Genomic DNA, 12,360 nt, shown 5'->3' on the forward strand with positions numbered 1-12,360 from the left:
CTTTATATTCGAGTAAATCTCGAAGAAATCTCATAAGCTTTAAAGATGTACGCCAAAATGGCTATCATCTAGAAACAATGACAACAGATCAAAAAGAGTATATATGCCTCACGGCAGAAAAACATGGCAAGAAACATATATATGAGAAATTGCCAGCATACTCTTCGGGGTTATATCGTATAAACATACGACCCGTGGAAATCAATATGGTATCTAACCAGAAGTTAGATGACAAACATTTGATTATTTTATGGCATGATCGTTTGGGACATCCAGCAACTGGGATGATGCAAAGAATAATAGCACATTCAGTTGGACATTCAATAAGAAATGTCAAAATTCCCCGATCAGATGAATTAACATGCTCTGCATGTTCACTTGGCAAATTAATAATAAGGCCATCTATGAACAAAATTGCTACTGAATCTCCAAAATTCTTGGAAAGAATTCAGGGAGACATATGTGGGCCAATTAATCCAGCATGTGGACCATTTCGATATTTCATGGTTTTAATTGATGCCTCTACACGATGGTCACATGTTAGTCTACTTTCAAGTAGAAATGTTTCCTTAGCAAAATTACTTGCCCAAATCATCAAATTAAGAGCACAATTCCCAGATCATACAATAAAGAAAATAAGACTTGACAATGCTGGGGAATTTACATCCCAAACATTTAATGATTATTGTATGTCAATTGGAATTGATGTTGAACATCCAGTAGCTCATTTCCATACACAAAAGGGTCTAGCTGAATCACTAATTAAGAGATTACAATTGATTGCAAGACCATTATTAATGAGATCAAAATTGCCATCATCTGCTTGGGGACATGCTATAATACATGCAACAGCGCTAATTAGATTGAGACCTACAACTTATCATAAATTCTCACCACTACAACTTGTTTGTGGTCGAGAACCAAGTATCTCACATTTAAAAATCTTTGGTTGTGCTGTATATGTTCCTATTGCTCCACCCCAACGAACAAAAATGGGTCCACAAAGAAGGCTGGGAATTTATGTCGGGTTTGAATTCCCCTCTATAATTAAATACCTTGAACCATTGACTGGTGACTTATTTACGGCTAGATTTGCGGGCTGTCACTTTAATGAAACAGTATTCCCAGCCTTAGGGGGAGAGAAAGTAGACCCACATAAGAAAGAAATTGAACTCATTTGGAATGCAACACAACTTTTGATGTTAGACCCACGAACAAATATGTGTGAACAAGAAGTTAAGAAAATTGTTCATTTACAAAGTGTTGCAAATCAATTGCCTGATGCATTTGTAGACACAAAGAAGGTGACAAAATCACATATACCAGCAGAAAATGCCTCTGCACGTATTGAAATCCCAACTGGTAATAAGGCCATAGAAAATGAATCTCAGGCACGCAGAAAGCGTGGAAGACCACTTGGTTCAAAAGATTCTAAGCCAAGAAAATTGAAAAGATTGGATGGAATAAAAAATGAGATTAATGATGTTCCCCCGTCAGAAGGTCAAGAAAAACCAAATGTGGATGAAAGTAAAGAAAATGATGATAATCCAAAAGGGGACGAACAAGAAGACAACCCTACGGGGAATGAACAAGATGTTCAAAACATTGATAACAATGAAATTTCAATGAATTACGTCTCTACAAAGACTCAGTGGAATAGGAAAGATGTTATCGTTAATGAAACATTTGCAAATTCCATCGCAATCGACATCGTGTCTGATGAAAATGATGTTGAACCAAGAACTGTAGAAGAATGTCGACGTAGGAGTGATTGGCCAAAGTGGAAGGAGGCAATGCTGGCTGAGTTAAAGTCACTTGAAAAACGAGAAGTTTTTGGGAAAATAACCCTTACACCAGCAGGTGTAAAACCCGTTGGATACAAATGGGTATTTGTAAGAAAACGTAATGAGAAAAATGAAATAGTTAGATACAAGGCAAGACTTGTAGCCCAAGGATTTTCTCAAATTCCAGGGATTGATTATGAAGAAACATATTCTCCAGTGGTTGATGCAACTACATTAAGATTTCTGGTAAGTTTGACAGTCACAAAAGGACTGCAAATGCGATTAATGGATGTAGTGACTGCGTATTTGTATGGGTCACTCGATACAGACATTTACATGAAAGTCCCCGAAGGACTAAAACTACCAGAAAACCACAAGCCTAGACAACTGCTTTCCATAAAACTAAAAAGGCCACTTTATGGATTGAAACAATCTGGAAGGATGCGGTACAACCGTCTGAGTGAATACCTTATGAGAGAAGGATTCAAAAACAACCAAGTTAGTCCCTGTGTTTTCATAAAGCGATCACAATCAGGATTCGCTATCATTGCAGTTTATGTTGATGATTTAAATATCATCGGAACCCCAAATGAACTCGAGAAAACTGCAAAATACTTGATGAAAGAATTTGAGATGAAAGACCTTGGGAAAACTAAATTTTGCCTTGGAGTACAAATTGAGCACTTGAGTCATGGCATTTTTGTCCATCAATCAAACTATACAGAAAGAGTTTTGAAACGTTTCTTCATGGACAAAGCAACCCCAACCAACTTCCCAATGGTTGTTCGTTCTTTGAATATGAAAAATGATCCATTCAGACCCCGAGAAGAAAATGAAGAGATTCTAGGTCCAGAAGTACCATACTTAAGTGCAATTGGAGCCTTAATGTACTTAGCTAACAATACTAGACCCGACATAACTTTCTCTGTGAATTTGTTAGCCAGGCACAACAATGCACCAACATATAGGCATTGGAAGGGAGTTCGACACTTACTCCGGTACCTACGAGGGACACAAGACCTTGGTTTATATTACCAACCAAAACAAGATGCTGCTCTCATTGGGTATGCAGACGCTGGATACTTATCGGATCCTCAAAATGCCAAGTCATAAAATGGATATGTGTTCACTTATGGCGGCACTGCAATATCATGGAAATCAACAAAGCAGACATTGACCGCGACATCATCAAATCATGCAGAGTTGATAGCCCTCTATGAAGCAGGACGGGAATGTGTATGGCTAAGGTCGATGATCAGTAATATCCAAAAGGAGTGTGGAATGAACGCAATAACAGAAGACCCAACCATCATCTTTGAAGACAATACAACATGTATCGCTCAAGTAACTGAAGGATATATTAAGGGAGATAAAACGAAACATATTGCCCCAAAACTGTTCTTCACACATGATCTGCAAAAGGACGAGGAAATAAATATCCAGCAAATTCAGTCTTGTGAAAATCTTGCCGACCTTTTCACCAAATCACTTCCTTCGAAGAAATTTGAACAGTTAGTTCACAAAATCGGAATGCGACATCTTCGTGAACTATGCTGAGATCAGGGGGAGTATTATATGTACTGCACTCTTTTTCCCTTCGATCAGGTTTTTATCCCACCGGGTTTTTCCTGACAAGGTTTTTAACGAGGCAGTATACCAAAGCATATAATACTATATCGTTGTACTCTTTTTCCCTAGCTATGCCCATAAGGGTTTTACCTAGCAAGGTTTTTAATGAGGCAACAAATACCTTTCTGTATAATAAGTATGGGCATTCAAGGGGGAGTGTTAGAAGATAAATATGAATGCCTATAATTATTTGATTAGATTTCACAATGTTCACACAAGTCCAAAGACTTGTGAACTTGTGTGGCATTATATGTAAAACTCTTGGCTATATAAGCCATGTTACCGGAGCAATATACATAATCAATTTCTCCATCTTCTCTTACTCCTTTATAAAACTTTCTATCGGTAAAACTTTAACACATTTAATATTTTGGAAAAATCGAAAATAAAGATATCAAAAATTGGAGAAATAAAAAAGTTTTGGACTTAACAACTTTGTCAATCTTCTTAAAAAACTAATCCATGGAAGTTAACTAAATAAATGGATCCTCAATTGTTAAATTTTTCACCGTTTGAGTACACTATTACTCCCGAAAGAACGACCCATTTGGGTTGATTACGCGGGTATTAAGAAAGTTAAATAAAAAGAAGTAAAAGTATATTAAAAAGATAAATTTACATGGGGTTTGTAAAAAAATAGAGATAGAAAGTAATAAAATTACATGGAAAATCAAATTTTTATATAGAGAAGCTAATTTTACACAAATATTGTTGAAAATTGGTTGGTGTTTTAATGCAAACGGGTCATTCTTTTTTGGACTAAAATTAGGCTAAATGGGTTGTTCTTTCAGGGACGGAGGTAGCATTTTCTTTCACCTTTTGGGTACTCAAATACATTTTCCGGCCAAAAAATAAATTCCCAAAAAGAATTGAATATCTTGGGTTAACAATAGAGTACCTTGGGTCAAAATTTTCTCAGCCTATGGTTCAGATTGAAGCATGTTTGTATTAAGATGTTCCTTAATAATTTTCTCATAAATTGCATCTGACTCCTTAAAGGTCTCAAGCTTAGAAGATTGTCCGCTTACTCTTTCAATCAAACCCCCCCAAAAGAAGAAGATCACTAAAGAAAAAGCCACCGTAACCTAGTCTTTTTCTTCCGGCCGATAATGGTCTCTTACATTATTTTTATTTATTTTTTATTTTTTTTAATGCAAATGAGGGTCACACCCATTTATTAAAGAGAGAAAAATAGATCAAGCTACAAATCGTAGCCAAGCCACACCCACAACATCCGAAGATTAATTATTTCGATTAGAGGCGAATCTAAATAATTAACCCTCCCTTCAAAGATGACTCCCATGTTGGCGAGTCGATATGCTACTCTATTCCCCTCCCTAAAACAATGAAAAAAGCTACAACGATTATTAAAGGTTTTAATTACACTACGGCAAGAAGCAAGAATATGAACACATTCTCCTCCTTGAATTGCCTCGTTGCTAATAGCCTCCAAGCATGCATTATTGTCCATCTGAAGAATCAGCTTTGGGATGCCCAAAGTTTTTGCCATCTGCAGTCCTAATTCAGCAGCCAGTAACTCAGCCTTATATGCATTGCAGACCCCAAAGCTTCTAATGTACTCCCCCCCTGCAATTGCGTATGATGCCTCCTCCTGCATAACCTGGAGGTCCTTTTGCTGCCCCGTCAGTATTAAGGCAGTACCAGTCTAGAGGAGGTGCAATCCAACGCACCAGCATTTCCTTCTTAGGAGAATTGCTGTTACATGATGAGCTTGGACTATTGCTTCCTGTAAGAGCATTCCAAGTTGCATCTGTTTGAGCTCTAATAAACGTGCCTATATCTGTAGGAATATTGGCAGCTTCACCAAACTCATTGTTGTTTCTCCATCTCCAGCTCCACCATACAGTAATGGCAAAACAGGTTGGCCACTTCTCTGAGTGAATAAGTTCCTCCCCTTTCAAGTTCCTGACAAGCCAATTTTGTAAGTTACCTCTGAAGAAAGGAGAGTAACTAGCAGCAGTTCCTACACTTGCCCAAATGGTCTTTGCAGCTGGACAATCTCTAAGCAAGTGTAACAAAGTTTCATCAGAGTTTTGAGTACAACGTTTGCAACTTGGATCTTCTGTAAGATGTCTCAGCTTCTTGTTAGCATTACATAACACTCTATCATGGAATAAGAGCCACAAAAAAACTCTGATCCTTTGTTGGACGGGTGCTGTCCAAGCAAGACTCCATTTCGGATCAGTTGGGATTGAGTCTTCATCCTTCCTGATGTGCATAGCATATTTGATAGAGAAGCCACTTGCCCTTGAACCTTTCCAGTATCTTATATCACCCATACTAGAGTCTTCAACAACCTTGTGGGCTGCAATTTGTTTCAGAGCATAATCAGGAAGGATATTTGCAAAAAGTTCCCTTTTCCACCCCAACGAAACATCCCACAAATCTGCAATTATGGCTCCATCAATAGTACTAGGAATAGGAGCAATAGCCAAATCCCTAAGAGGTGCATCAGTTGCCCAAGAATGATCCCAAAATAGCGTTGCTCGACCATTGCCAATTGCTACTGCTGACCCTTTCTTCAACCAAGTGGCATTATCAGTTATTCCTCTCCACACATTGGACATATTATGAGTGGGGAGAAACATATCTATGTCACATCTACCCTTACAATATTTATGCCGGAGAACACGTGACCAAAGAGCTGTTGGTTCCGTGATAATCCTCCAACCAAGCTTGGTCAAAAAAGCCGAGTTTGATTGCCTAGCTGAGCGAACCCCCTTTCTCTCTAGGTAATTGAATAGTATCCCATGAGAGTAAGTAGATACGGCTTTTTTCTTCATCACCAACCCAAATGAATCTGCGAGTCTTTTTGTCAATGTTGTCACAGACTGTTCTCGGGATTTTTGCATATTGCATCGAGTAATTGGCCATAGTTGAGATGGTTGACTTAGCCAATGTAATGCGACCTGCAAGAGATAGATATTTGGTCTTCCAATCAGACAATCGTCTATCTATTTTTTCGCACAAGTGTGCATATGTTTGCTTGGTAACTCTACTGGTCAGAGTTGGCATACCCAAATAAAGCCCAAGATCTCGAGATTTTTGCAGACTCACATGCTGACCTGAAGCCCCACAAAATCTGTCCAAACAATCTTAACTACCCTTGCTTGTTCTGTTGTAGCTTCAGCAAACAAAATGGTCTCTTACATAAGTTCTTATAATGTGTGTGCCAACCTTGCCGATTGAATCACAACCATAGGCTTACTCATCAACGACTACTGTAAAATGATCCGATTGGATGCCTAACTTGGAATAGTAGAAGTGAGAATTTTGGGATTCAAACTGGTGAAGGTTTCCTATCAAGGGAAGCCCTTTAGGTCCAGGAGGAGGGCAAAATCATCATTTTTTAATATATTTGGGAAGAATTGCAAGAAAGATGACAGAGAGAACTGCTACATGAAGGAACAAGATTACTATTTATAGTGAAATGTAACATTGTAATATGTTTTTAATTTAATATATTTTTTGAATTTACTCTTGGAAAATGTAATATGTTTTTTGAATTTACTCTTGGAAAATGTATAAAGTTAGGAATTCATGACAAAAACACGCGCAAATCGGTGTAATTAGTGTGTTTTTGTCATAATTTTCTAAATTTAAACAATTTTCAAGAGTAAATTAAATGCTTATATGTAGCCCTTAGGGCTATGTATAGCATTTTCCTTAATATATTGTCGATCATATATGCCACTTTCATCTATGTGATATAGTTTAATTGGTTATATATGATGTAATTGATTATAAAAAATAAAAATAAAAATAAAAAAAATAATAAAAAAAAAAACCCTTCAAACTTGTAGTATAGTTACTCGATTAACAAAACTCTAGTTTGGACAAATCAAACTGGGAGAATATTGATCTCCAAGAAAATAATGTTATTGTAGTTTGTCTATACAAATTAATTTTTATTTTTGTTTTAAAAAAGTATATAAATTAATTTTTAATTGCCTTCAGTTAATGGTGGGTTAAAGGGTAGTTAGTTGGCCTGAAAATTGACTTAGATTATTCAAAGAGTGAAAAATAAAGAGAGTGTTATATAATATATGTATTTAAGTGGATGCCCATTATACCCTTATGATAATTCTAGGATATTCTAGATTTACTAGGTTTATTATCATCCTACAATGAAACCCTAATTGTATCACATGTATATATATGTACTCCCACATCATTCAGTAAGATGAATATAGATCTATTCTCTTCTCTATTTTTCCCTTTTTCTCTTTAATTTAATAACATGACACCAAAAGTTGATAAATTGATAAATTGTTTGTTAGTCACCAAAAGTTTTCTTCTTTACGTTAATTTGCAATTTAATTTTGATTCTTTAATAACATGACATTGAACTTCCATTATTAATTTCTTTGCAAAACAATAAACTTTTAATTCGAAAGTTGTTAGGATCAGATCCGATATATTCTGAAATAATTAGGCAAAATATTTACTCTGTATTTCATTATTGGATCTTATTTTAGGATAGCCTTGTAATTTTATTTGAACTCTGCCAACTTGTTGTGCAAGGGCTATGAGATTGTTTGTATAATTATATTATGTGAGCAATAATAATAATCAAGTTCCGTGTGTTCCTTAGCAAAGTTTTGGTTTTGCTAAAATTAAGAAGTTTTTTAATGGGATAAAGGATAGCAAAAGGCATTAATTATTTAATGTAGTATGTTACATCTATTTACAAGTATTATATATGTGATGTAATCACTTATAATTTCTATTTAACTTGTGCGAAAAAGTCCATTTGCATGGAGTGCCATTGATACATATATACTATATAGACATATAGTTTGGTTATATGTTTTCATGATTGCCTTATATAATAAGTAATGGTACTATATTGCACCGTGACACAAACACTAAATATTATGAATGATTTAAATTTATGCTTTTTGATCTTGTTTATTTAAGGAATGAATTATGATTATTATTGCTACCTTATTATAATAAACCATGGTATAAGAATTACTGTGTGATGTTTGATTATATTCTTTTGATTGCATATGGAGTATTTATATTTGGTCATTGCCTCATATTTTATCTAATCTTAATTATATTCTAAGATATTTTATTTATCAAGATATCTAAGTATATGGAGATTTTCTTTGGATTAGTATGTTACAAGTTCTAACAAACTAATTAAAGATAAGATTGACTTTATCAATTCGTAGCTCTATTAACCAAGAGACCAATTTTATTCGTATATCAAGTCTATTTTGCACCCTTAATATTAACCAAATGTCTATATTTATTATGTGTTCATCTATAATTTTAATTTATCTAGCTTTATGTGTTTTGACGGGGAATCGCTTGATACTTGATGATTTGATACTAGTCAGATACATGTCTAGACAATTGTATTTTAAACAATAAAATCAATGATTAGTTGCAAGCTCCTTTTACTACTCTATAAAATCAATGACTAGTCAGATGGTGACTTTATAAAAGCATACTCCTTTTTCAATTTTGGACTTGAAGTTCCAAATTTTGTTCTTTTAATCTATACTTTAAAATATCTCATGTACATGCATTAAATTGACATTAACTTAGTAACCTTATTAGTTGGTACTATATTGTGAAACATATATACTAACACGATGGTATTAGTATTGTTTGATGTGTGATTGAATTTGATTATATACCTATATACATGAAGCTGAATTATACGAATGATGAATAAATTGAACGTGAAGTATTCATACGTAATGACTAAAAGTACCTTAAATTAATGAATTGAAGGGTCAGATATACCGTATATGTGACCTAAATATGTCCACCAAGTCACAGGACTAAAGTGATTTTATAAACACCATGTTAAGAGAAAAGTATACAAAATATTTTGATTAGTTCTAATATTGTCTATTGGGTGCACATTTAAGATATTGAACTCGAATATATAAATGTTGATAAAAAATTGAATTTACTCATTCCTGAGAATTCTTATGATTAAAAGGTATATGTTTGCATGGTGATTATCATTCATGTAAAGTTCATAATAATCACAAACATGAGTACATAATATACATTTGAAATCTAAGCATGACATTGTGAAAAGATTAATTAATTAGTTAAACACTATATTCATTATGCCCATACTTTTGAAAATTTTCAATATAAAGATTTATATAATTGGACAAGAGGAAATGTATAACTTTCCTTTGTTTGATACATGCATTGCTAAAAGAATTTATGGCTTAAAAAGAGCAAGAGATTTAAAGATTGTTAGACTATTTTTATACCCCCATATGCAAGGATTAGGGGAAGATAGTGTTTATTCCATTGTTTTTATGTAATCATGAATAATTGAATATGGTGATGGTCAGTTTGGTACATACACTAGACTAAATATCATTGATTTATTTCTTAATAGTGGTGGCCACGTGATAATCAAATATTTAGAATGATACCATCCTGAAGATGGTAATGAATAAATGTCATTACCTATATACTAGCTATAAATGTACATATAAGTTGATGTCCTAGAAGGACACGATCAGTTGCTATTGAAACTAGCACACCTAAAGTGTGGTAATCCAAAGGGTACAATGATAAGAATCCTTGGAAGAGGAAAAGAGCAATAATTAACAATGATAAATTTGATAAAGTGACACATTTTGATGGATCTCCTTAAGAGATCATTACTAGTACATTAAAATGTGTTATGATTATATAAAGTACTCCAAAAGAGTATAAAATGTTGTCCAACAAGATTAGCATGTATCAATATTACAATCAATGCACCCAGCGAAGTATGAGTACTAGTTAATTGTCTTGCCAGTTGTAGAAAGAAACACATTGGTTTACTTATATCACATCATACTCATGGTCATGCATAAAGTATCTCTAATAAGGTAATCACCTGTATTATAAAACTGACCATAATTTTAAATATTAAAGGAAAAGTGATTTGATGTGATAATTAAAAAAAAAAATTAGGCCATCCGGGGTTTAATATATAAATCCTGTTATGAAAACTTGAAGTTTCATGTGATAATGAAAGATATAATGTGTTTGACGCTCTCTCATGTTAAATGTATGAAATAAATTAAATGGAAAGACATAACATTGAGATTGAGCTATATTTGGATTGTGATTTTTAATAGTTTGTGTTAAAAGAAAAGTTCAAGAGATAATGTTTGGTTTTTCCGAAAAATTGGTGACTAGTAGTTCACTTGAATAATTTATACGATGACGAATAGTAGGTGACCAGAAGCTCATCACGTACAAGTTATATGTGGAAAAAAAAATTAAGTAACTAGTATCATACTATCAATGTTTCTAGTGATCCCGAAAATCACCACCTAATGGAATTACAAGAAAGTTTATGTTTGTATAACAATTCTCTTGATTGGGGCTATTGTATGTCAGCACATAATATAAGAAATATTATTAACAAAAATAGATAACTGCACAATTCATAACCCCCCTATTAATATTGATGTCTAGAAGAAAACAAAATTTCATTATTCTCCAGAAGAGATATAAATTTGTTGAATATATATAATTATCCTATGAGATGAAATTTGTTACATATGAAATTATATTCTAAGTTGGTGAAGAATTGCCCCAATATATGAGATACTTTACCAACTTAGGGGGAGAAGAATTAAAGTAAGTTGGCAAAAATTATAGAGTTATAGTTAATTGATCCCTCTAGTGATACTTTGTAAAGTTACATGCCAACTTTTGCATCAAGTTATGTTGCACATTTATGATTTGATTTGTATACCGTTATGCCCCATCAAGAGGCATAGAGAGATACATTTTGGTCATAATGATAATGATATTATGTCTAAAGATTAAGATAGATCTTGCCAATTTTCTTCTAATCACTACACCTGAAGTGTAGATTGTATAATCGGTTCCAATATAAATATGTGATATATGGCAAGATAGTGCAGTTGATACTTTTAAAGTATAATAATAGTATATTATACCATAGTGTGAGAAATACCCTTGATCAATTGGATAGATATCTGAATTATTAAAATAGATGACCTATTATGTAAGAAAAATTATGATGGTACCAATGATAAATGTATTCAGATATCATTGTCAAAATAGCATGCAAATTAAAATTGTATCTTGAGGAATTATATGATACCGGTATATGATTATGGAACCGATATATAATATGCATATGCAGAAGGAATGAACTTGTGAATAAGGGATCAGAAATATATGTCAATTTTGATGTCGACATGAAACTAAGATAATGAATCAACAGCTTATCATGGACAAGATGTCCAACGGAATATAAATGCTAAAAATTAAAAGTTTATTATGGACCAGAAGTCCAAATAAATATGAATTTTGAAATTCACACTATATAGTGTCTTATATTATTTCGAGTCCTATGTATGTTCATATGCATGTGTGAGTCATAGGTTGATGATTATTCATTGCATATGTTAGAAGTTATTAGATGCACTATCCATTGTATATTTTTGTTTAATATGTTATCATGAATTCTGTTTCGGGGTTTTCTGATGTCCTGCGGGAGAGTTACAATTCCGAGACTGGAACCGGACGCCTGTACCTGCAAAACAAACGGATGCTCCGGATGATTGGAGATCCGCCTCCGACGGTCAAGTTAGTACTTGATTAAGGAGTAATTAATGCGGAAATTAAAGTGATTGGGTCTCTCTAGGTGAGAGAGTTTAATGTGTGTAATCTGCGTAATCTCCCTTAATGAGGAATAAGGGAGGTATTTATAACCTCGGGAAACGTGCCAATCTAGGTTTAGGTTAACCTTGGGCTGATTGGGCTTCCCTCGGAAGTTGGGCCTAGGTGACCGGTTATCCCAGGTGTCATGGGAAGGACACGTGTCGTGTCGTGTCGTAATTGGTCCATAGTGGACGAATCATTGCTTGACACGTGGCAGGCTCCTATTGGCCCATGTGACGGACACATGGCG

Source organism: Chenopodium quinoa, unplaced genomic scaffold (assembly GCF_001683475.1).
Source record: "Chenopodium quinoa cultivar QQ74 unplaced genomic scaffold, ASM168347v1, whole genome shotgun sequence".
NCBI classification, from domain to species: Eukaryota; Viridiplantae; Streptophyta; class Magnoliopsida; order Caryophyllales; family Amaranthaceae; genus Chenopodium; species Chenopodium quinoa.